Consider the following 26,404-nt stretch of genomic DNA (forward strand, 5'->3'; position numbering starts at 1 on the left):
AGCAAACCTAACTAACATTAATCATGTTAGTTAGCTTTTACTATCATTGGTGACAATCTATAATCTGTATTTAATTATAAATTACATTTTTGCTGAGCTATATAACTTTTACTGAGTTATGTTAACTTGTAATTTGATAATGAAAAATATGCTTTCATATTTTTCCAATTTGGGTATGCAGTATCATGAAAAGCCTCTATGTTGAAAATTTCCTTCTCAGCTATCAAAATCAAATGACATGAAGGGGGGGGGGGCTCATGAAGGTTCAAACTGCATTAATGAATAAGTCATTGATGAACCCATAGCTAAAAGATGATTAGGGAGACAGACTGGGTTACAAGATTGTGTTAAGTCGAGAAATGATTTGGAATTTATTTTTTAATTGTAATTTCTCCTCTTTCCAACATTAAGTAGTACCATTAACTGGGAAACCACTTTAACTTTCACCCTATTGTCCATTATCCCTATACTCTCCATCTGAGGCAAATAAATCTTTATGCTAAGAACTTAGTCTTAGAGTGTCTTGAATGGATATTCAAATTGTTACACATTTTTCAATGTACCAAGCCAGGTTTAAGCATATTCATTTTTATACAATATACATAATTTAACTCTTTACCTAGAAAATATTGCTGTAGTCAGTAACTCGAATTAGGAGGCTCTTCACAGCAGTGTCCTACCATGTACATTTATACTCAACCTTTCTTCAGTAATACATAATATCAGCAAGTTATGAAGTTATAAATACATTCATGTGGTTAACTTGTGCCTTTACTCATGTGATTACCCTGTGTCTGGAAATTCTTCATGTTCTATCTTCAGGATTCCTCACATTGACTTATTATAACCATGTGAGTATGGTTCTTAAGATCTCAACTGTACATTAGAGTTTCTACCTGAGAAGTACCAGTAAAAAATTATCTAAACATAAATGGAGGCAAGATGTTTTCCTCTCCACATTATGTTTGTAAGGAAAAGAAAGGAGGAAAGCAGCTGCTGATTTCAGAGGACAGACGATAAGTGAACAGATACTGGAAATACTGACTTAAAATTATTTTTAGAAAAATATATCAGAGCCAATATTAGGATAGTATCAAACTTCCTTCTAATACAAGAATTATGTTTAAAAAGAAATCCATCTCTTTGGATTGTTTTGTTCAACAAAATCAGATAAATTAGCAAACAATTTTAGAAATGGTATATTAAAGGTAGAATGATAAAAATAGGTTATTAATTTAAATAAAATATTTTTGAAATATTATTTTAGTTCACAATGTTATACATTCACTAATTATTTAATCATGTCAATATTTAGAATAAATATCTTGTAGTATCTTAGGTAAGACTCATAACAAAAAAAATTAGCAAGAATTTATTGATTACTTAAAATTGCTATATTTCATTAGCTTGTTGAATTGTGACAGATATACAAAGAAAAGCATTATTTATTCATGTAATGAAAATAATTTCTGTATTTGATACATAAGATTACATATTTAATATTAATATGAAAATAGTCTTTTCTGATGTTGTAAAAGGCATATTCCTGAATGTAAAATGTAATATGAACTGAGTAGCTTTATTTCATACTTAAGTAGACAGTTTAAGCTTTCCTTCCTTAACCTGTGTATCAGTATGCATATAACTCTAGCCATCTAGTTTATTTTTTATTTTTAGGGATGTTTTTGAAGAAAATATGTTCTAGTATAATGTTTTACTGTAATACAATGGATAATTTAAAATTCCAGGACTTTCCTGCTAACAAAAGGAGCAGAATGTTCTCTGCACAAGGATACAATATTTATGTGAGATTCAGAGCACTCTAAGGCTGTCATTCAGGAAATTAGAAAAGATTAGAGATATAACTAAAGTCTGGGTAGCATTTCACTGACCAGAAACTTCAGTAAAACAAAAGATATAGGTGCTGTAAATTAATTACACAGTAAAATGCAGACTTATTTTTATACTAAATTTGTGGTGGTAATATTTTATTTTATTTTAATATTTTCAATTGAAACATGATTAGTTATATATTTTATAAGTAAAAATATTTCAAGATAGGTTTACATTATGTGGTTAAACGGATGAAAAACTTATAATTTTGCTCTAAGAGTTTTTACATTGAACATATTAAAATTTCTTAAATATCCTGAAATGCATGAAAAATTATAAAGTATATACAACTTATTTTCATTTAGTATGGATAACTTCTTTTTACCCTATAATTACATTCTCTTAAACAAGTATTCTCTATATATTCTTTATATCTTCCCTTCCTCTGTTGTTTGATTAACCAGGAACCCTTTCTGAAGTTTCTACTTCTGTCAACCAGGCACATCACCTTCCCTATGCAAGTGATAAAAGGCAGCATTTAATTTTCTAATCTTTATTCTGCTTAATTATTCTAGTAAAATGGTAGATGTCACAAATTTTAGATATTTTTTGTTTAAAGTTTTCTCATAATCTATCATTTGTCATGTTTATATTGATTGACATTCATTAGTTAACATTATATATTTATCTTGGTTAATTATGTTGCAGTGAGCACAGAATTATCAGTATCTCTTTGGCATTTTACTTCCATTCCAGTGTGTAGTACTGGGACTGGGACATACACACATATACATTTGTACACACACACATACACACACACACACACACACACACACACATACATAAACACACACACATACATAAATACACACACACAAACACAACAACTATATTCATGTATCGTACCTCCTAAAATGTCTGGGAGTTTGCCTATGTTTAAGTTCTTGGGAGCATTCATCTTCTTTTTTCCTTTTTCTTTTTCTTTTCTTTCTTTTTTTCTTGACAGTACTTATTATAACTTACATAATATTTTAGTGTAGTTTTGAGTTTTTACTTTTCTTTGGAAATTAGGTTAATAAAGTGCATTTTCATACATATATTGCTTATTTTTTATATTCATTTGGAAAATATATACTCAGAAAGCTAATATAATTTTTTTTTCATTTCATTTTTCTTTGCCTTGCAGATTTGCTCGCTTTGTAGGCCAGAGTTTCCTGAAACCCACTGAGTTTTCCAATCTGGCATTGAATGTGTCATTTTCATGATGCAGGCTCTCAAACTACTAGTTATGTACCACTAAGTTGTTGAACTTGGCATATATAACCATATTTTTCCTTCTTCATTTAAATTAGAAACAATCTTGTTTTACATATCAATCCAAGTTTCCTCTCCCTCCCATTCTCCCATGCCCCACACCAACCACCATCCCCTCCCTTTTCTGCTCCACAAAAAGGGTTAGGCCTTCTATGGAGGATCATCAAAGTCTTTACATCATTTGGGGCAGGAACTAGGTCCTTCCCTGTGTGTCTAGGCTGAGAGAGTATCCCTCTCTGGGAAATAGACTCCTAATATCTTGGAAATAGACTCCCAATATCCACTAGTACACTAGATAAAAATGCCATTCCATTACCAGTGGACTATAGACTGCCCAAACCTCCTGACACCCACATGCAGGAAGTCTAGTTCCACTCTATGCTGGTTCCCAAGCTGTAAGTCTGGGGTATATGATCTCCCCCTGGTTCAAGTCAGCTATTTATGTGGGTTTCCCCAGTATGGCCTTGATCCCTTTGTTCATCAGTCCTCCCTCTCTACTACTGGATTCCAGGAATTGAGTTCAGTGCTTAGCTGTGGATCTCTCCTTCTGTTTCCTTCAGCTACTGGATGAAGGCTCTATGATGGTATATAAGGTAGCCATCAATCTTATAATAGGGGAAGGGCATTTAAGGTAGCCTCTTCAGTATTGCTTAGATTCTTACTTGGGGTCATCCTAGTATATATCTGAACATTTCCCTAGTGCTGGATTTTTCTTTAAACCTATAATGGCTACCTCTATTGCATCTTTTCATGCTCTCCTCTATTCTTCCCCTGACTCAATCTTCCTGGTCCCTCATGACTTCCTCCCCACTCTTCTCCCCTTCTCTTTTTCCTAACTCATGCTCCCCTTCTTCCACTCTCCCAGTTTGCTCAGGATATCTTGTCCCTTTCCCATTCTCCTAAGGACCATGTCTGGCTCTCTTAGGGTCCTCCTTGTTTCCTAGCTTGTCTGGAAGTACGGATTGTAGGCTGCTAATCCTTTGCTATATGTCTAGTATCCATATATGAGTGAGTCCATACCATGTTTGTCTTTTTGTGACTGGGTAACTTCATTCAGGATGGTTTCTTCTAGTTCCATCCATTTGCCTGTGAATTTTAAGACTTTGTTGAATTTTTCCACTGAATAATACTCCATTTTGTGAATGTTCCACATTTTCTTTATCCATTATTCAGCAGAGGTTCTAGGTTCTACCATTCTCCTAGGTTCTACCCAGAACATAGTTGAACAGATAACCTTGTTGTATGAATGTGCATCCTTTGGGTATATGCCTAAGAGAGGAATTGCTGGATCTTAAGGTAGACTGATTCCCAATTTTTTGAGGAACTGCCAAACTGATTAGTTACTGTTTTTCTTACTTTCCAGTGCTATACTGTTAATTTCTCTAAAATATTTTCAATATTGCTTGTGCAATGTGGAGAAGTTTAATTAGATCTGATGAACCAGTCACTTATATTTTTGAATTTATTATCCCATGGTTTCAAGCTTTCTTTTTAAAAGTCATCGACATTAATTTGTGTTCTATTTTAAAGTCTCTTTTCTTCTAGGGCTTCCTTCACATTCATTCTTGGATTTAGATGTTCGTTCTGAACATGTTTAATTTGAATATTATAGGTACTGAGAAATAGAGGATTACTTTATTTCTTCTGCATAAAGCTATCTAATTGTCATCAGTGTGCATTATTTATTTACATGTTCCTGAAATTTGGGTTATAATCTATGCTTCTGAATACCAGATTATATGCTAATAATATGCTGTGTTTGTTGCTATGGCCTTATAGTTTACTTTGAGCTCTGGTTTCTTGATGCTTACATTTTTATTATTTTTGTTACAAATTAATTTGTCTGTTCAGAATTTTCCCTGATACCAGATAAATTTGAAGCTATATGAGTTCCTGTAGATAGTTTTATTTTTAGTACATTTGACTTTATCTTGCCATTTTTTATTTGATGGGGGTTTTTAGTATAACAATATCCTCTCTTGAGCTCTGACACTTCCCTTTACTAATTTTAGAATCTTTTCTCTATCTTAGAGTTTTAATTTCTTGATGGTACCCTGACCTGAAAAAAAATTTGTAAACTTAATGGGGGCAATTCATGTTTCCTAGACCTGGATGTGGTTGTTACTCTACTTTTTAAAAAATGTTCAACTATTATTTCATTAAACACAGTTGCTATGCCTTTTCCATTCTTCCTTTTTGTGACATTAAGAATACAAAGTTCTAAATTGTGTTCTATAAACCCTATGGTCTTTCTTCTATAAATTTTTCACTTTTCTGTGTAAGTATGAGAAATATTTCAAAAGACTTGTCTTCATAGTGATAGTGTGATTAAACATTTTGATGTGTTTAAAATGTTTATGGCATTTGCAACATGAAATGATACTCAAAATGGATCATATATGAGTTGTTAAGAAGAGACATATATCAAAGATAAGTTTAAGACTTTGGCTCTTTATTTGTATCACTAAATGACAAGTAGAAATCAAAAAGGTACTACAGCTATTAGTAGAAGGAAAACATGTGCATTGGAGGGAGATTACAAATATACTTCCAATTTAAGTCGTAGTTTACAAAATTTAAACATGTTGTAGGAAATGACAGATTGCCAGATCTTCACACATATATATATATATATTAAATAAATATAATACTTTAAGGTTTACCTTCTTAGGAACAAATCACTTATAGGTATAGATATGACACTGTGAAGGCAGATTTGACAAGTGATCAAGCTAAAAGATACGTTTTTATTTTTAAAATACAGGTAGTATTGGAGTTGAGAGTATCAGCTTTTTTTCTGTCTTTGAGACAAGGTTGTTGTTCTTGTAAGTAGAGTATGTAGTAATTGAATTTCACTGTTATTTCCTGTTTAGATTACCTATGATTGCAATAATGAGTTAACAAGCCTGAGACATCAGCTAAACAGTTTTTAATCAATATAACCCCTTGTGTATTTATTTGGGACTAAATTATTGTGGGAATTGGCAGGACAGAAATTTCTGTCTACAAATATACATATGAAAACTTGAGATCAAATCAACAGTAATTAAAGGAAATGAAGTAGACATGGTAAATACGTTTTTGTTCTATAACAATATATGTAGTAAAATGAAGCAACACACCCTACCAGATTTTATGTAATTGCAAAATGTCACAGCTATTTCTACCTCAGTGTCCAAAAATTATTGTAATTTCTTTTCAATGACTGTGTCTGGCCTGAAAGATACCTTCAAGTCAGACATTGGAAATAGAGATTCAAGTGTTTAAAACTGATTGTGCTTAGTTAAGTATAAAGTCTCTATTTTTGTGCATTCTTAATGTTAAACAGAAGTCCTAGATAACATTTTTTTCTTATAACATCTTTTGAGAATGTAATAAACATTGAGAACAATATTAGAAAGTAAAAGTGAAACTTTTTGTATGCTAAAAAAAATGACTTCTTTTATTCCAAACTGTTTGAATAATATGGATAGTACAAGACTATCTCTGAATAGTGCAGAACAGCTTGTTTGATATTCTCTTGTTAATTCACTGTGTTCACCATTTCATAACTGCATCAGCCCAAAGCAAATTTTAATTTGGTGTTGTTTGTTTGCTTGATTGTTTTATTTTGAATAGGATCTCATGTAATATAGGTGGTTTAGAAGTCATTTATAGCTTTTGTTGCTTTCAACCCAAAATCTTCTTACCTCAACCTGCCTGAAGGTAGGTTTATAAGTCTGTACTACTATACCTGGCTCCAGAGTACCATCTAATGTTGTTAATCATCATACAATTAGATGATGAGAATATCAATATCATAGTAGAAATTTACTGTGTGATATATGCAAATAAATTAGTTCATTTTAGTTTGGGACAGTAAAGGAAGTAGTTTTAAAAACTTATGTATTATAGGACTTTCTTTGAACACCTATCCACCATATAAACATTGACTTATCCCTAATCAAAAAAGGTTGGCCTTCAGTTTCGCCTTGTTCCCTTATACCTTAAATTAGCCAGTTTCCTTTAATCTATGTTTTACCACATGTCTAGTTACTTGCCCTCTATAATGTATGTCTAACTTCCTCAATGTCTCACTGCTGTCTCTGAGCAACTAGATTCTAATGCTGAGTTCTTCCTTCTCCCTGGAATCCATGCCTATTTTCTACTTCCTGGCCATTGGCATTTCAGCTCTTCATTAAACCAATCAGAAGGTGTCTTAGGCAAGAGACACATCTTTATAGTGTACAAAAATGAATGCACAACACTAATATTTTCTGCAATATCCATTCTGTTTAGAGCCATTTGTAGGTTTATATATCCTTGCTTCCTGTGCATTAAATGTCTTTATAAGTCTCCCTGAATGTTATAAAATTTAACAAATTTATTTAACTATTATTCTACATTTTACAAGAGTAAATATCTCTCCACATACCCGTCATAAATCCAATACATAACCTGAATGGAAAGCAACATAAATGAATAAAAGACTAACTGGAAATAATTATGAACAGAAGAGCACAGATATTTTAAAATAAAAATACTGTAATTTTCAATTATTTGGACACAAAAATCCTTTATGTTATAAGTGTGTAAACCACATCATTTGCATGTGGCTTAATCTATGTGAAACTGGTTGATGTGATAGGAAAAGTTCGAGAGGGTAAGTAGCAGCATCTGGAGAGAGAAAAGGTGGGAAGGGATGATGTAATTTTATTTCAGTTAAAATATTGCTTAACAAAAGAACTGATAGTTGTTATTGTGTTTGCCCATATACAGTACTGTAAGAATATATGCAATTTCCACATACCAAGAGAATTATGGAAGTTGGCCTGAGCATCCCTAACTCCCCAGACCACAAAATGAACAATAAAATATACTACACACATACAACTGATGAGATGAATGAAATGTGTAGCTTCCAGAAAAGAAAACAAACAAACAACCACAAAAACATCTTCAATGGAGGCAAGAGTCATATTGGGTCTTCTTTTGACTGACTTAAACCACAGACACCACTGTTCTGACAGAATATGCTGGAAAGCAAAAATATCAGACACATTCACAAAGCCTATGGTGGCAAGCAGCTTCTTGTGTATTGTTCTCTTAGAATAGTTCAAAACACAATGAATGTGCCTTAAACAAGGCTTGAAAAAGTATAAACGTATTGCATCCCTTTGCTAGAGGGAATGTGTAGTTAGAATATCTAGAGGTAAAGATGCCCAGGTGTCTGAGGATAAAGTACTTTTATCAAAGTCTAGCAACAGAGTTACATTTGCTGCTTCACTATTTTTAAAATAATTTTTTTATTTATATTGTAAAGAATCTTATTTTATATACTAATCTCTGTTCCCTCTCCCTCATGTTCTCCTATTTCACCCCCCAACCCCCCATCACAACACCACCTACTCTCCAGGAAGAAAATAAATACAAATATTACCATGTACAGTAAGAGATGCTGACAAATGGTAACTAAATCATCTAATGATGTATCTTAAATAAGTGTACTTCAGAAAGAAATGCTGTCAAGTCCAGCTGCTTTTAATACATACCCTGGAGCTGAGTAAACAAAACAGGTTAGCTTTTCCCCAGACACTCATCATCTAAAAGTAGAAAAACCAAAGAGGCAAATGCTAAGTTCTGCCCTTCTGAACTCTTGATTATAAATTATTTGTATAACCTGTTTGTTATATTTCATATGGGGGTTCGTATAAGAATCAAACAAGAAATTCATACACAGACCTTATGTCCCACAGTGCACAGATGCCTTTTTAAAACAATACTTAAATTAAAAGAAAATGTGGCACATTTATACAATGGAATACTGCTCAAAGGGGGGGGGGAAACAAAAGAACAACAACAACAACAAAAACAACAAAACATTGGAATCTTGAAATTACTAGGCTAATGGATGGAACTTGAAGAAACAATCCTGAGTGAGATAACCAAATCACAAAAAGAGGAAAATGGTATGTACTCATTCATATATGGATTTTAGACATAGAGCAAAGGATCACCAGCCTATAATTCACACTGCCAAAGAAACTGGGATACAAGGAAAAAACTAAGATTCATACAAGGTCCCTCAAAGAAGGGGAAAGGAACAAGATCTCCTGAGCATATTGGGAGTTGGAGGAGCAGTGAGTGGAGAGGGAGATAGGAGAAAGAGAAGGGGAGGAGAGGAGAACATATGGAACCAGGAAGATTGAGTTGGGGGATGAATAGGTGAGAGCAAGAAAAAAAAAAAAAAAAAAGATATACCATAAGAGAGGGAGCCATTATACATTTGAAGAGAAAACTGACTCTAGAGAAATGTCCAGAGACCTACAAGAATGATCCCAACAATCTGAGCAACAGTGGAAAGGCTACCTTAAATGCCCTTCTCTGATAATGAAATTGATAACTAACATATTTGCCACCATAGAACCCTCACCTAGTAGCTGATGGAAACTGAAGCAGACTCTCACAGCTAAGCACTGATCCAAACTACTGGAATCAAGTTGCAGAGAAGGAGTGATAAGAAAAGGGCCAAGACCATGCTACAGAAACCCAAAGAGACAGCTGACCTGAACAAGGGGGGGGGGCTAATGGATCCCCAGACTGATAGCTGGGAAATCAGCATTTTTCTGACTCAGACCCCCTGAACCTGGGTCTCAAATAGAAGGCCTGGGCAGTCCAAGGGACTTCCGACAGTGGAACAAGGATGTATCCCTGGTGCACCAAAGAACTTTAGAAGCACATTCCTCATGGAGGGATACTCCCTTAAGCTAGAGGCAGGAGGGAGGGCGAAGAGCCTAGTCCAAATTACTTCACAGATTCTTGATGATCCATCGAAGGCATTACCCTAGCTGTGGAGTGTGGTGGGGATGAGATGGGAATTTGGAGAGGAAAGTGAGATCAATATGTAAAATAAGAAAATAAAATTAAAAATAAATTAAATAGATGTCTAATTTTATTTCAAAATGACATAACATAAAACATAGTGAATAAAGAACTACAAAACAAATACTAATAAATACTAATTTCTCCTAGACTATGGCTCTACTTCTCAGTCTGATGAATAGCATATTTATTAATTGCATATATGGAAAATGATATATGCAAAAATTACATGACATACGACATGGTATATATGCATACATATGTCTATACATTTGAAAGTATAAAGGGATGTATCCATGACACATTTTACATTGAAACTTCAAATATATACATATGATATAAGACTGAACATTTTATTTGCCAATGGCCTGACAAGTTCTGCAACTTCTTTTGTAATCATAAAGTTTAAAGTACTTCACAAAGCAAAAATATTGGAAGATTTCCTGAAGAATATTTATTGTTAGAGGTTTTTCAATAAAGATTAAAAAAAAAAGAAAATATAGGTTAGTTTTCTAAGTCCTTGCAATTTTCTGTATTCTGGGAATTTACTCTGCTCATTTAATGTATCCTGACTCTGTGTGATGAAATCACACATTTAGGGTACATTGCCTCTATTAAACTGTTACAAAATTTTCCTATGAACTACAATAAAATAACTTTCTATTACTACAAACTACTAATAAACATAATCCATTCTTTCCATTTTTTTTTCAAAACCCACTAAAGAAATAGTTCCAAGGCAGTACACATTCCACAGTCACCTATAGCATGATAAATAAATGACCCAAAGACTGATATTAGCATTCAAGCTTCATGCTGATGATCAGAAAGCCAAGTAGCTGACCACTAACTATTACCATTACCATTACCTTGTACTAATGGATTGATTCTGCTGCTTCTCCTCAGTATGACTAGAGAATCCTGAGACTGAATGTATCCCTCTTATCCTCAATGTGTCTGGGGAATACGGACTGATATTGAGACCTTGCTCTTGTTTCCTATATTTGTCATGAGTCCTGGTATTAAAGGTGTGAGCTATAATTTCCTTTTAGACTGATTCACTCCACTGTATCCCTGGGTGGCCATGAGATCCATCTGCTTTTATATCCTGAGTCGTGGAATTAGAGTTGTGTGTCAATGTCTACTGATCTCTGTAGTATAGGTGGGTTGTAATGAATTAACAAAGCCTGGTATAATAAAGGTCTTTTGTTGGGGAAAGACCTTACAAAGAAAATGAGTGACTGTCACAGCCCTACTTCTCCTAGGATGCAGACTCTGCCTACCAGATGCTCTCCATGACCCTAAGGGGACCCTTGTTTCTGATCATCTCCCTTTACCTGGTAAAGTCTGCACCTGGAACCATGCCCATAGGACATAGCCACTGTTACAGGTTCTCAGGCAAATATAACACTACACTATTAGCTTGTGACTGACTTTGCTCTCTGAGTCCTCAGGAATGCTATAATAAATCATAAATAACATACCACCACAAATTTTCTTTTTTCTAATACAAGAAAGGCTACAGCTAACATAAGAATAACCGTACAAAATAAGTACTCACTGGCCAATTTCAGAAAGAACTTCAGTCAAGCATTTCCTGCCATGCAGAAATAGCTACAAATGTGACAGCTAGTCCCCTTGAGAAATTTTGTTTCTTATCATTTTCTTCCCACAGGATCTCATGGAGTAATCGTTTTCCCAATTCAGCAGGAAGTAATCTTAAGATAATGATGCCCCCTTTTCCTATTGTTGACTTTTAGGGATAATATTCATCTTCTTAGGGTTGCTCTTAGTTACTTAGGTTTAGGTATGGAAAGTGATGCTCAGACTTGGGTACCTCTTTTAGACAGGTATAGGGTATGTTTGGGAAAGGTACGATTTAGTTGGGATATAAGTAGATTAACTTATCTTCTTGTGAACCATCTTAGTAATTATTAGTTATAAACAACTTACATTGTTATAGATTCTTATATTTGTAACCTATTTAAGTTTGTATTCCTTTCTCAGATGATTTGTATATAATTTGTCATATTATGTAAAATCTGTAATTCTTACCATATTCTATGTATGTATACCTTTACTTATGTTCATGACATTTTGTATATCAATACAATTTAGGGTATTTTTATCATGCTGCACTCTACAGTTCTACCTCTAGTCAAGACATTTCAATTCTACCTTGGTTTTAAAGATTTACATATATATATATATATATATATATATATATATATATATATATATATATTGCTAAAGTGATTGTTCCTGCTATTACTCAGGGAACTTTCAAGCACTTATATAGCTAGGTTCCTGAGTATTTCATATTATCTTCACCAATGTTTCTTATGTTTCTTTTACCTATGAGATTAGTCATACATAGATCCTTGATCTTCAAACACTTCAAAGACCTGCAGAATATGGCATTTAAATGTTTTAAGATTATTACTCCATTGACATGAGACACTATTGTTCCTGAAAGCACCATGCATTTCTCCAAAATATGTTGGGCATATTTTCTGGAGTCCATCATTCCTTTGGATAATGGCCTCTTGGCAAAGAACAACCCCAACTCGACCACTGACTTGGACATGTTGTCCTTCTGTTCTTGCTGGAGACAAACAAAGAAGACTGCAGGAACTTGTCAAAGGGAAAGACGCCTTTCAACCTCCCTGCTTCTCTAGTGGTCTATGAGATACTCTAGCCCTTAGGCAAAATTGGTAGCACCAACATTGCTCTAAGACTGTGGGTGACTGTCCAGGTAGCCTGATATTTCTGTTTTCACTGCACCATCTGGAAGCTGCCGGTCTGCACTTCCTCTTACCCTTAGTATTGTTATCTTCCTTCTCAGGTCTTTGATGAGGTTGAAAATTAGATTATCACAATTACTATTCCCTCTTTCAAGATGGAAATATTAGGTACTAGACTTAAGCTTTCCAGCTTAGGACAACTCTATAGTAATCTCTGTTATGCCTTCACCCTGGGACTGGATATGTAGGTCTTAAGTTTGTATGTTCTTGATTGTCCTTTTCTTAGATCATAGTAGATATCCACTGTCTTTGTATATAGTTTTGTATCAAGCCTAAATCTTTTCTTTAGACAAAAAGGGGAATTGGAATGAGATATTCACTCTGTTCTCATCTGTTGCACTGACCACTCACACTAGGGGTGGGAACAGGTGTGGATGTGAGCTGAGAGAACAAGGTCTGGGGTAGGGGAGCCCAGAGTCTCTCTCTTGATTCCTGGTTGGAGACAGCATCCAGAGGCATCCTTGTGATTGGAACCTGCTGGCATTCATCTGTCTCTGTTGTAAGTGATTTCTCCCTGGATAAACAACTATCAGCCTATCTGTTTTCCCAGTCCTTATTTATCCAGGAAAAGTCCCCTTTGTTCAACTTTTCTTTGAATCTATCTCCTTTGTTGAACGTTTTTCCTGACCATATTCAACAATATATTTTAACCAGTCTCCCTAGCCAATGCAAATGTGTTTGACCTAATGAATACCCAAAACCTTCCACCCTCACATCTTGGGAATGTGGGCATTCTGATCTTAAAGTTTGTTCATGCACTTTAGGGGTGAAGGCATCTTTAGTGATACTGCAAAGAAAAATTCTGGGTTAACTGTCAAGCTGTACTATTTTTGTTCAGTCTCTGCATAATGGCAAAGTGCAGGACTTGTCTTAAGTAGTCTTGCATAGAGTAGTCTTTGTGGCTGGAAATTGTAAGCAGTGTTGTTGAGGGTAGATCATCTGAGCTGACGTCCTGGAAATCATTTTCAACAGCGTCTGTGAGATTGGATCATCTCAGTTGACCTCAAAACTTGTTCTGAACAGTTTGTAGTCCAAAGTCAATGTTTGTTTAGTTTATGTTGTTCAGCTTAATGTTGTTATCAAAGACCTGGAAAATTGTTAGGGGGTTGCATCCTCTATTCTTTGTTCTGTTTTGTCTTTGAGACAGAGTTTCTCTTTATTAAGAGTCTTGGCTATCCTGAAACTTATTTTGAAGGTAAGGCTTTTCTGAAATCATTGAGATCTGGCTGCTTTTGCCTCCCAAATTGTGATTTTAAAATTTTGCATGAACACTGCCCTGCTGGTATTTAATCTTCTCTTTGGAGACTTAAGAGATCTTATTAGGTCATATTACTTCTTTTCTTGATAATTTTTTTTTCTGGTAGGTCCCTCTCCTTCTTTGGATGCTTCTTTGAGATGGTTGTTTTTATTTTCCCAAAAAACACCAAAGGAAAATACTTCAAGAACCCTAACTCAGGGGAGATTGCTAATCAAATGTTTATCAATTTTGATATATGTTCTCTCCTGAACTTTTGTTTTAGCTTCTGAAACTCTTCTATCATCAAGAACAACATGTTTTCTTTCAATAAGCTTTACATTATTCAATTGTCTTGGGAAGAGTTTCATTCAAAGAAGTAGGAAATTATTGAACCAGTTTTGACACAGAAGCTTTTGAATGCCTCCTGAAATCATGTCCTAAAAACATTGGATTACCTTAACAATATTTTGTCTACCTATGTTCTATTGTCTAATGCTTGCTTTTGCCATAACTTCTTTAAAATACTGAAGGGAAGGACATTCTGTTTGGTTTATATTTATAAAAAGAGGTTTTTTTTTCTAGAAATTTCCTGTTACAACCCCTGTTCTACCACAATTAAAACACTTGACATTTTTATTTTTCTTTAAACCTCTTGAAATCACCTCTCCTATCCATATATCATTATCATAGCCATGATCTTCAATATCAAGTGTGTTTAGTTTGATTCAGTGTTTGATTCAGGTATTAGATGAGGGCTCCATGATGGTGGATAAGTTAGTTCTTGATCTCACTATATGGGAGGGGCGTTTATGGTAGCCTTCCATGTTTGTTCAACTTGTTAGTTGGCTGCAGCAAGATCAAGACCAGGTTGCAGAAACACATAGAGACAGCTGACCTGAACAAGGAGGAGCTAACAGGCCTGCAGACTGATAGCTGTGAATCCAGCATGGGACTGACTCAGTCTCTCCCCCACTCCAAGTATGAGTCTGAGCCAGAAGGACTGAGCAGTCTAATGAACTGCAGACAGTGGAACCAGGATGTATTTCTGGTGCACGAAAGGACCTTGTGGACACATCACCCATGGAGGGATAATGCCTTAACCTAGACACAGGAGAGAAGTCCTAGTCCCTAATTCAAATGACTTGACAGATCTACATGACCCCACCTGGATGGCATTGCCCTACACATGGAATTGTACTGGGGGGATGGGAGGGGATGGAAGGAGGAAGAGGGAACTGGAGTCAACATGTAAAATAATAAATAAATAAATAAATAAATAAATAAATAAATAAATAAAATATTCTCTTCCTCTGGCTCATGTAGATTCATACTAAAAAATACATGGGATATGCTGACATTCCAGGATACATGTTCTCATCCTGTTTAACTTAAACACTTAATTAGAGGAGTGCCACTTATGTTGCTATCAATATGATTCCCATTATTGGAAACATCATTCTTCTAAGACTTCAGTAGAGTTTTTAGGTTTCTTCCTTTTAAATCCTTCATTGCCACTTAAAAGCTAAGATGTGTGCAATTTGATAGATTGTTCTTGGTTATGTTAATAGGACAGTCCAGCCATAAATATTAGGCTTGACAGAGAGACTGACAGAGAGAATGTTGATTTATGAATGTTTACAGTATTACCAGGCATTGTACTAACAAGTCTTGCCCAATTTAATCTCTAATCATCTTTATTTTTACTGAGGAGAAACCTGAGACACCTTGAAGTTAAATGACCTAACAAATGTACATAGGTTACATTTTAGTTGGAAATGAACTTTTAGTAAAATGAGTCCAAGCCCCATGATGGGCCAGTTTACAAAAGGTAAGGCAGGATGAACCTCTGTATTCAACTGATGTTTCTACTGTTGGAAAGCAGGATTTTATGTTTGCCCATCAAATATGCTGCAATTTCTAACAGCCATGAAGCACCATAGTGACTTCTAAATTAGTAATTTCATCTTTGTTAAGTTTGGAACATGTGTGAGTTTGAGCCCCATTTACCATACACATTGTTTTTCAAATTTCACCTTGCCAAAAGGCATGATGAACATACGAGGATCCAATAAAACAGATAATTTCATATTAAAAATATATATATCAAGCGTGTCTTGAATCCAGACCTCTAAAGGTGCTGCTTTTACTTTTAAAGCTCTATTTGTTCTTTGGGCATTAGCATTTTTATAATCCATTGTTTCAATTATTATGTTTTTGGCTTCTGTGTCTGATATCATCCTATTGATGAAAAGTCTTTGTGCCCTGTAAGACTTTTTTAAGTGATTCCATTTTCTTTCCTATCTCTCAAATACTGTCCCAAGCATCGAAAGCTCTTGCATGGCTGAAACTGAAGAGGTTATCATCATATTGGCATTGCCTTTCTAAAGTAGCAAAATCTCCTCAAATAAATTGACCTTGGGAGATATATCTATACCTCTATCTTTAGCCTTTTTTTCAGTATTCTTAGTATCTTTCTGAACCAGGAAGTCCATTTTAATTGTGGTCCAGCTTGTAGAATAGCTTTAATCAAATCTATCCAACCTACAGGGATATCCCTTTTACCAGCAGAATATGGGTTTATCATCTGCTTCACAAATTATGAACTGTTGCCATATGAAACTACATCTTCCTTGAATTTCTTTAAATCTAACATTATCACAGGCTTCCAAGTAGCTCTTTGAACATCTCCTTCATTTGACAATACCTGAGAGGTTTCTGGATATATTAAACGTGGTGCTCTTGAGACTCTGGAGTGTTAAAATGCAATGCTGATTTGGTTCTTCATGCAATTTCTCAGTTTAGATTTGGCTATCTTTATAATCTGTTTTTATTGGATGTTCTAATCCTGCATCTTAGCATTTATGTCAACCAACTCTTTTAGACATAATTCAAGGATTATCAAAAGGATAACAGAGATTATTAAAATGATCATTAATAGTATGTCAGTTCTGGTTAAGTTGCTTATTCCTTCATGATCCATTTTTAAACCATCTATTATATAATCATATGGAGACCTAATTTTCTCCATTTTAATAGTGTTTTCCATTTTTTAGTATGGGGAAAATCTTTTTTAACTAATCCCTTCCTTTAAGAATTTCAAATAAACTTACCAAATCTGTCAACATTGTCAGGGAACTACAATACATAACTAATCAGATCTGAGAACTACCTTGTAGCCTTAGGCTGAGAGTGTCAGCCTGAGAGGAAGGAATTTAGGAAAAGCCTTAAAGCCTCCTGAGATTGGGTGGCAGCTGAAGACTGTTTAGAAAAGCTACAGCTGGAAAATCCCACACTTGTTCAAAGATTTGAGGAGTAAACAAAAGAAAACCTAGTTGGTAGGGCAGGGACTCAGGCAAGAGGGACTCAAGCAAGAGTCCCACCTGCATCTTAGGCTTGTGCTCAAAGCAGTAGTGGCATTTTAGTGAATTTATACTTCAACATAGTGCACCAATTGTAATACAATAAATATATGACCCAGTGACTGATATTGGGATTCAACCTTCAAGCTGATGATCAGAAAAACAAAGTAGCCCACTGTGGTGATAAATTTTTTATAATTTATTAGAATTTGTCTTGTGATTTGGATACAAAGTAAGCTACAAACCATAGAAGCTAGGTACCCACTTATTCCCAGCAACCAGAAGCTAGGGGGTGTTTGTGAACATTATTAATCCTAGGACTCAGGATTAAGAGGTAGATAGATCTTTCTGAGTTCTAGGCTACCCAGATATACACATGATTGAATTAGTCTAAAAGTGTAACAAATTACACTCCTTTATCCTCAGCCCTAGAGGAGTATAACATATAGAAGCAAGGTCTTCAGTATTCAGTAGGAGACATTCATGCTCCAGCCATGCTGAGGCGGAGGAGAGGCAGCTTTTGAGGTTTGGTGAGAGCTCACAGAACAGCCGTTTCAGCCTGTAGTAGTGGTAAGAGCTAGCAGCCCATTACAATACTTTTCTGTTCTTCACCTTGAAGTTTGAACCCCCAGGTATCTGTCTCTGGGTCTTTTCTTTTATCATGCTACAGCCAACTACAAGCTCTCACCACTACCTCATGTTGAAAAGGCTGATCTTGCTTCATCTCTTCAGTGTTTCTGGAGAATCCTGAGACTGAATGTCTTCCTAACCTCAGTCTGGCTGGAGAATGAATCTTTCCTATCCTCAATGTACCTGGGAAATGAGTGCCTCATACTGAGACCTTGGTCCTGTCTTATGTGCCTCTCCTGAGTGCTGGAATTAAAGGTGTGAGCAATAATTCTCTTTTATACTAATTCATTCTAATGTATCCCTGGGTGGCCTTGAACTAATAGAGATCCATCTGCCTTTAAGCCTTGAAATTAAAGGTGTTTCCTACCACGTACCGACCTGTATAGCTTGTGGCTGACTTTGCTTTCTGAGTCCTTAGACAAGCTATAAAAATCATAAAAATATATCACCACAATCTCCTCTTCTCAAGGCCACACCATGTGTCTTGCTCTAGCAGAAGTATTTTATTCTCTATATATGCCATGGTGCTCTTACCCGGGACATTGTGACACAACACACATGAATCTTGCTATTATCTCTTCATATTTGTGCTAATATTTAAGAAGTTTTGTTTTCCCTGGACAGTCTATCGGAAGCTTTCTTTAGAGTTGTATTACTTTCAGTCATTACCTTGTGTAGTATACTATATCATGTTCACTAGACTGTAAATTTCTATAAAAGTATTGTTATCACACTGGTGGCATATGCCTTTAATTCCAGCACTTGGTAAGCAGAGGCAGGTGCATCTCTGTCAGTTCGAGTCCAGCCTGGTCTACAGAGGTAGTTCCAGGACAGGATCCAAAGCAATACAGAAAAACACTGTCTCAAAAACAAACAACCAAAAATGTATTGTTATTTACTTCAATGTTTCCTACACACATGAAATAATGTTTTCTTATAGTACTTTTTTAAAGTATAATTTTTTGAGAATAAGAAAATGAAATATTTAGTTTAGAGCCTTTACACTGATGAACTATTGATCATGTTGGCATCAAAATAGGCTACATGATATAAATTATTATAAAATAATTTTAAAAAAATTTTATAAAATAAGATTAAATATATATGTATACATATATATATAGCCTACAAAGTGTAACATTAATTTTCATCAGTATACAACTTAATGATTATTAAGTGTTATCTACTTTAAATACTCAATTTAAAGACAATGTTCAAGGTTATAATATTAACATACCTATTTATGTTCCTTTTATTTTTACTAAATTAATAATTTCTCAAATTATTTTGTGCTTTAGTTATATAATATTTTGTTTGAATTCAAGTAATTCATATTTAAAATATTTCATCTCAGTATGTCATAAGATATAATCTTTAATTAATATTTGATAACATCTAAAATTGTGTTAAAATGTTCTACAAGTATAAAATCTAAATTAAAAAGACAGCAGGAAAGAGGATAAAGTTATATTCTCATTAAGGCAGACTCAAAGTGACTATCATATATTTTCTTCCAATAAGTTTTTGCCTCAAAAACGTTCCATAAACTCCCCATATAGCACCACGAACTGGGGATCATGTGATCCTATACGTGAGCTTATGGGAAGTACGTGTCATTCAAATTACCACACTCAATTCATCTTTTTATTGTGGCCCCAAGTTCTCTCATGTTCCATTCACTTTTTAATACTTACCATTGATTTTTACACAGTGAAACATTTCCATTTCTCTGTGTGGTCTTCCAACCTTATTACCCCATTTCCCACATTATTCATATATATATATATGGATAGATGCTTATATTTACATATGACTTGATGAAACTTTTATTGCTAGCATCATCTTAGGTGATAGTGCAATTCTAACTCTTCATTCTATTTTCTTTTCCACACTGTTCTCCCTATCTTATTCCATTCATAATTTTCTCTGAGTTGTTTGAACATAGCTATTTCTTTTCTTTTCCATCTTTATTTTTTGGACTAAAATATATTTCACGTCATTCCCATTGGGAAACATTACAATGGGATTTAAAACTTTTTATGAAGACATGCTATGCTATTTGTTTTCTTGTTTTTGTCAATATGAAAACAACTAGACTCACTTTGGAAGATGACAGTTCAATTGAAAAATTGCCACTTTTTTTTTCTTGGTTTTTCGAGAGAGTTTCTCTGTATTGCTTTGGAGCCTGTTCTGGAACTAGCTCTGTATACCAGGCTGGACTTGAACTCACAGAGATCTGCCTGCCTCTGCCTCCCAGGTGCTGGGCTTGAAAGCTTATGCCTCCAATACCCGGCTGTGAAATTGTCAAAATTAACTGACCTGCAGGCATGCCTTTGACAGATTTTTCCATGTTAATTATTTTTGATAGAGCCCCACCTATTGTGGAAAAGGTCTCACTTGGGCAATTGGTCTTGCATAGCATAAGAAAGTCATGGAGAACTAAAGAGTAAACAGTGTTTCTCTATGGTCTCTGCTTCAGTTCCTGCTTCAAGGTTTCTGCACTTTGCTCTGCTGAGCTTTCCTTCTATGATGGATTGTTATTTATAAGCTGAAATGCATCCTTTTTTTTCTTGCCAAGTTGCTTTTTGTAAATATTTTCCCACAGCAACAGAATTTGAAACTAGAACACATCTCACAAATTTCATGTGTGTATTTCCTTACCGGAGTTTGAATATGTGGTGTTCACGTGTTATGTAAGCCTCTCTCTCTTATCCATTATTTCTTTATTCTTCTTTTCTTTCTATATGTCATCCTTTTTAAATTTCCTTGTCACCCTTATTCTTCCCATAGAATCCTTTTCAATGTTCAGAAGGAGATGAAGTGAGCATGAAGTTGTACTTCTCTCTGGTATTGAGGGATGCAGGATTTATCTTCCTGTGATACTCAGATTCTGTGAATCTACACATGCCACATTTTAAAATAAAGTTTATTCTTGGGAGAAGCTTACACTTATCTACAAAGGGGAAGCTAGGCCCTACACCTAGTTCCAAAGTTGTGCCCGGTGAGTCAATGGAAACACATTCCTACTCATTATTGGATTTGAAATGAAGTTACAATTTTTCCTTCTTAATTTTTCACATTTAAAGTTAATATTCTGTTACTGTGAAAAGATGTCATGACCACTGCAACTTTTATAAAGGAAAACATTTAACTTGGGCTTGCTTATGTTTCAGAGTTTTAGTTCACAATGATCATAATGAAGGGCTTGGCAGCTCATGGACAGCCTAAATGCTGGAGTGGGAGCTGAGAGATTATACCTGGATCTACAGGCAGCAAGAAGAGAAAGTGAGCCTCTGGACCTGGCTTAAGCTTCTGAAACCTCAAAGCCCACATTCAGTGATATATCCTCCAATAAATCCACATGTCCTAATAGTAGCCAATATGAGATATTTCAATTCAAATGACCAAAATCTTTACTATTGAAATGAGTTTCTTGTTGGCTCTTATTATAATCTGTCCATATTGTTGAAGTTACTCTACTGATATTTCATGGCATTGTTTATGATCATTCATTTTAGTAATTTTCTATTTTGAAAATCCTCTATTTTTTTTACCAAATAGAATAGTTTAATTCTTTCACTTCATTTATATGTTTGGTTTTCCAATTTAAACTATACTTTTAAAAGTCTTCATTATGGTGATATATATATATATGTGTGTGTGTGTGTGTGTGTGTGTGTGTGTGTGTGTGTGTGTGGTGGTTAGTAATATATTGCAGATCTAGTCTGAAGGTAATAAATATTTTCAATGTTTTCTTGTTATGACAAAACATACTTATTCATACATTGGGTATGAATGTCATATTTCTAGCTTATGGACTTCAGTTTCCTTGTTCATTGAAGAGGATTTTCTGAAACTACTATTTTCCTAATGTGAACATTTGAAGTTTTTCGATGTTTGTTTGTCTTATGTTATTGAGAGTATGACAATGTGTCATTATGAAGATAATTTCTGGTTATGCATACTTCCTACATTTAAATGCCTGTGTATGTCTTGAGGTTACTGATATTTTTAAATTTCATTCATATCTAATTTCATATGATTTTTCCTTTCTGACACTTTCAGGTACCTGTGGAATACAGTAGTACATTTAATGTTATCCTAAATTATCTTAAGATGCTCTTCAATACTGTTTCTTTGTTCTTTCTTTTTTCCATTTTTGTGTTTGACCTTAACTTTATTTTTCCAATACATATATTCAATTTTTATAAATTCTTTCTTCTTGAAATAGTCAGGTGCTGAGACTAGGATTTTATTGTCATGATTCACATTTTATCATTTTTAAGCTCTCTATATTTTAGAGCCCCGTACATTTTTTGAGCTTTTGAATTCATACTATGTATTTATATCCACTATTTTAATGAATTGTGCTTTCAACCTATTTTCTTACATACAGTATATTTCCATCAGTTAACTGCATCATTTTATTTAGGTCTGATGAGAGGAACCTATTTTATCATTTAAAAATGTCATTTCCAGCCTGTCTCTGCAGGTCCACTCTGAGTTCCTGCCTGCAAGATCCTTGACCCCCAAATCCGGGCCTCTGCTAAAGAAAGAGGCTGTAGCTGGTGAGTTGCAGTTTCCAGTGAGATCCAACTATCCTGCAAAACCTTCCCAAGTTTCAGTTTATCCTTTGTCCTCTTCTGTCAGCTATTGGCCAGAGGTGAGTCTGGCCTAATCGGGCCTGCCTCTCCCCTACAACCTCTCCCCCCCTCCACAACTCCCTGGGTTGGCCTGTGATCCTGCTGCTCCTGTGTCCGATCCCCATTGAGAGCACCCTTGGAGCTCTGATACACCCCACCCATCCCCACTGTGAGCCTGCCCACTCCACACTGTGCCCTACCCTACCCACGGGCCTGCCACTCTGGTTGAGCACTGTGACAGTGAGTGGAGCCAACAGTCCACACTACTTCGGAGACTTCTCAGGGCAACTATGAACAAAGGAGACCTGCTTATACATGCAGGACCACCCGTAATTTCCACCTGCTTGGTCTCTGACCCAACCTCCAGTTCTCTGCTAGAGTCCCGGGTCCCTCCCAGAGGTCCACCTATCTCTGCAGGAACACTGCGAGTTCCTGCTGGCATCTTCTACCTGATCCTCATCCTTGACCTCATCCCTGGCTCCCTGTTTGAGAGAGACCTCCTAGAGAACTTGGACCACACAGAGCTACAGATATTGAATCTCTGACCCATCTAAGCCCCCCGAGGAAGTACCGTAGAGAGAAGGGGAGACACCACCAACACCTACTAGAAGAAGCTATGGGAAGAAGGCAATACAAGAAAACACCTAACAACAGAAAGACAAGAAATGACACCACCAGAATCCAGGGAATCTACACCAACTAGACCAGAACACAATAATAAAGCAGAGAAAGCAGAAGGGAATGACTTAAAATTACCATCATAAAAATGATAGAGGCCCTCAAAGAAGATGTGAGAAAAACCCTTAAAGAAACGGAGGAAAAAACAAACAAAAAAGTGGAAGAACTGAACAAATTCCTTAAGGAAAGTACAGAAAACCAAGAAAACACAATTAAGCAGGTAAAGGAAACAGTTCAAGACTTGAAAATTGAAATAGAGAAAATAAAGGTAACACAAACTGAAGGAATGCTGGAAATAGAAAAACTGGGCAAAAAAAATCGGGAACTACAGACACAAGCATAACCAACGGAATTCAAGAGATGGAAAAGATAATCTCAGGCATAGAAGATAAACTAGAAGAAATAGATTCATCGACCAAAAAAAAATCATAAATCCAACAAATCCTTAACACAAAACATCCAAGAAATGTGGGACACCATTAAAAGGCCAAACCTAAGAATAATAGGCATCGACGAAGGTGAGGAAGCCCAGCTCAAAGGTGCTGAAAACCTATTCAACAAAATCATCGAGGAAAACTTCCCAAATCTGAAGAAGGACATGCCCATGAAAGTACAAGAAGCATACCGAACCCCAAATAGGCTGGACCAAAAAAAAAGACCCCTCGACATATAATAATCAAAACACCTAGCATACAGAATAAAGAAAGTATATTAAGAGCAGTGAAGGAAAAATGACAATTAATATATAAAGGCAGAACTATCAAAATTACACCTGACTTCTCCATGGGAACCCTCAAGGTCAGAAGGTCCTGGATAGATGTTCTAAAAGTATTAAGAGAACACGGATGCCAGCATAGGATACTATATCCAGCAAAACTCTCAATCACTATAGATGGAGAAAACAATATATTCAATGACAAAACCAGATTTTCCCAATTTCCCTACAGAAATTATTGGAAGGAAAACTCCAACCCAAGGAAGGTAACTACGCCCACAAAAATGTAGGCAACAGATAATCCAACTACACCAGAAACCAAGGGTGAAGCAGAACAAATATATTCACAATACCACTGCCAACAATAAACCTAAATCAAACACGCATCAACAATCAATAGTCCTTACTCACCCTCAACATTAATGGTCTTAACTCACCTATAAAAAGACACAGGCTAACAGAATGGATACAAAGACAGAATCCATCCTTTTGCTGCATACAAGAGACACATCTAAGCTTCAAAGATAGACATTACCTCAGGGTAAAGGGTTGGGAAAAGATTTTCCAACCAAATTGAAATAAGAAGCAAGCAGGCATAGCTATCCTAATATCTAACAAGTTAGACTTCAAACCAAAATTAGTCAAAAGAGATGAAGACAGTCATTTCATATTCATCACAGGACAAATCCATCACCACAAAGTTTCAGTTCTGAACATCTATGCCCCCAATACAAAGTCACCCACATTCATAAAAGAAACACTACTAAAACTCAAAGGTCATATAAAACCTCACACATTTATAGTGGGACACTTCAATACACCACTCTCAACACTAGATAGGACCAAATATCAGAAAAATCAACAAAGAAACAAAAGAACTAACAGAAGTTATGTCTCAACAGGGGTTAACAGACATCTATAGAACATTCCATCCAAAGACAAAAGAATATATCTGCTTCTCTGCTACGCATGGAACCTTGTCTAAAATTGACCATATACTAGGTGGCATAACAAACCTCAACAGATACAAGAGAATAGGAATAGTCCCTTCTATCTTACCGGATCACCATGCTTTAAAATTGGAATTCACCAACAACACAAATAGCAGAAAATCTGCAAACTCATGGAAACTGAACAATGTGCAATTGCACCACTCCTGGGTAAAAGAAGAAATAAAGAAAGAAAGTAAGGGCTTTCTAATATTCAATGAGAATGAGGACACAACATACCCGAACTTATGGGACACCTTGAAAGCAGTGCTATGTGGGAAGTTCATTGCACTAAATGCCCCATATGAAGAAAACAAAGGATAGTCACATAATAGAATTAACAGCACAACTGAAAGCCTTAGAACAGAGAGAAGTGAACTCACCCCATAGGAGTAGATGCCAGGAAATAATCAACTTGAGGGCTGAAATCAACAAAATAGAAACCAGGAAATCAATACAAAAATTCAATGCAATGAAGAGCTGGTTTTTTGAGAAAATCAACAAGATAGACAAACCATTATCCAAATTAACAAAAAAAAAAAAAAAAAAAAAAAACAGAGAGAGAGAACATGCAAATTAACAAAATCAGAAATAAAATGGGGAACATAACAACATACAAAAAGAAAATCCAGACAATTTTCAGGTCATACTTTGAAAACCTGTATTCCACAAAAACTGAATATTCAAAGGAAATGGAAAATTTCTGGATAACGATCACTTACCAATATTAAATCAAGAACAGACAAACAACTTAAATAGACCTATAACCTGCAAAGAAATAGAAGCAGTCATTGAAAGCCTTCCAACCAAAAAAGTCCAGGGCCAGTTGGATTCAATGCAGAATTCTACCAGACATTCAAGGAAGAATTAATACCACTACTCCTCAAACTGTTCCACAAGATAGAAACAGAACATTCATTGCCAAACTGTTTTGATGAGGCCACAATAACCTTGGTGTCCAAGCCTTACAAAGACACAACTAAGAAAGAAAACTATAGACAGATGTCCCTGGTGAACATCAATGCAAAAATACTCAATAAAATACTGGCAAACTGAATTCAATAATACATTAGAGAAATCATCCACCATGACCAAGTAGGCTTCATCCCTGGATTGCAGGGATGGTTTAACATATGAAAATCTATCAACGTGATCCACCATATAAACAAACAGAAAAAGAAAAAAATATATGATTATTCCCCCTAGATAAGGAAAAAGCCTTCGACAAAATTCAACACCCTTTCATGATAAAGGTCTTGGAGAGGTCAGGGATAACAGGAACATACCTTAACATAATAAGAGCAATATTCAGCAAACCAACTGCCAACATCAAACTGAATG

The sequence above is a fragment of the Phodopus roborovskii genome, unplaced genomic scaffold (genome assembly GCF_943737965.1).
Source record: "Phodopus roborovskii unplaced genomic scaffold, PHOROB, whole genome shotgun sequence".
In the NCBI taxonomy this organism is placed as follows: domain Eukaryota; kingdom Metazoa; phylum Chordata; class Mammalia; order Rodentia; family Cricetidae; genus Phodopus; species Phodopus roborovskii.